General features: G+C 46.2%; 1 non-coding gene across 1 annotated transcript; it reads left to right on the top strand.

Moving 5' to 3' along the window:
* Positions 1–38: 38 nt before the first annotated feature.
* LOC115072399 lies at positions 39–166 on the top strand. The gene has a single exon (XR_003851452.1). It is a non-coding gene; the product is annotated as a small nucleolar RNA SNORA40 (small nucleolar RNA).
* Positions 167–1,243: the final 1,077 nt, after the last annotated feature.

Genomic DNA, 1,243 nt, shown 5'->3' with positions numbered 1-1,243 from the left:
ATAAATAAATAATAGCATTTTGTGTGTGTGTGTGTGTGTGTGTGTGTGTGTGTATTTGTTCAACTGGTGGACAAAGGCATGAAAGACATGTACAAAAATGACTCCTCTTTTGCAACTCAGAACTCATTTTTCAGTATGAGTTTTGATACATACAAGAAAGGTTATGACAAGACAGCCCAAAGTGATAGTGTTGAGAGAAAAATGGTGTAGGAATGAGGCACACAGCCTCAGGGCCTGGGGCACACTGAATGTGGTGGACCATGTGAGGAACCGTATCACACAAGGTGAATATTTGCCTGACTGTAGGCACTTCTATATTGATCTCAAAATTCTGAACTCAGGACTTGGCAAGTAAGAGGGAAAATAATGGGGGAGACAAGATGGCAGGGCTGCACTGGCCTGGCTGCCCACACACAATGGCAGAATGGAGTTGGCCTGGCCACCCAGGTGCACAGGCTGGGTGGAGCCAAGTCAGCCCACCTAGCCACACACCCTGGTGACACCAGTGGTCGGTCGACCATAGCCATGACCCAGTGCCTATCAAGACCTGGCTGTGGTCCTCAACAACATTAGGAACCTGAGAAGTCTGCAGATTTCAGAAGATAAACTGTAGGACATTGGCACAAAGCTGTCATGTGAAGCTGTGAAACTTTCCAACTGCCACTCAGAGAATCTTGGGTTGGAGGCCTGTGAGCTAATTGTTGCCTGCTGTGAGGACCTAGCTTCTTCTTTTCCATGCAGTAAAACCTGAGGGGAATCAGCCTACTGGAGAACACCTTGGTCCATAGTGGGGTCATTGTGCTGAGTGAGGTCTAGAAACAGCCAAAGTGTAACCTGCATGCAAGGGCTGAGAGCAACTAACAGATGAGGAAAACCAAGCATTTCTGATCACTGAGAAAGAGGGAAAACTCTATATGACATATCTAAGCAGCGTGTGGGAGAATAGAAGAGTGAAAATCCCATTCCAATAAACCTAGTTGTGTTCTGATCCAAAGCCATGGGAGTGGATCCTTACTTTGGCACACATCTATCTGTATAAGAATTATAGATCACTGGGGCTGAAGATATGGTTCAGCAGTTAAGAGCATTGGCTGCTTTGTCAGAGGACCTGGGTTCAATTCCCAGCACCCACGACAATCTGTAACTCCAGTTCTACAGGATCTGATGCTCTTTTCTGACCTCTGCAGGTATTACACAACATGGGTGCACTCACATACATGCAGGTAATACACTCATACACATA

This window comes from Nannospalax galili, unplaced genomic scaffold, assembly GCF_000622305.1.
Source record: "Nannospalax galili isolate Female #2095 unplaced genomic scaffold, S.galili_v1.0 Scaffold11582, whole genome shotgun sequence".
NCBI lineage: Eukaryota > Metazoa > Chordata > Mammalia > Rodentia > Spalacidae > Nannospalax > Nannospalax galili.
Note: the sequence above shows the minus strand (reverse complement) of the source record. Positions and strands in the feature narration are given on the sequence as shown.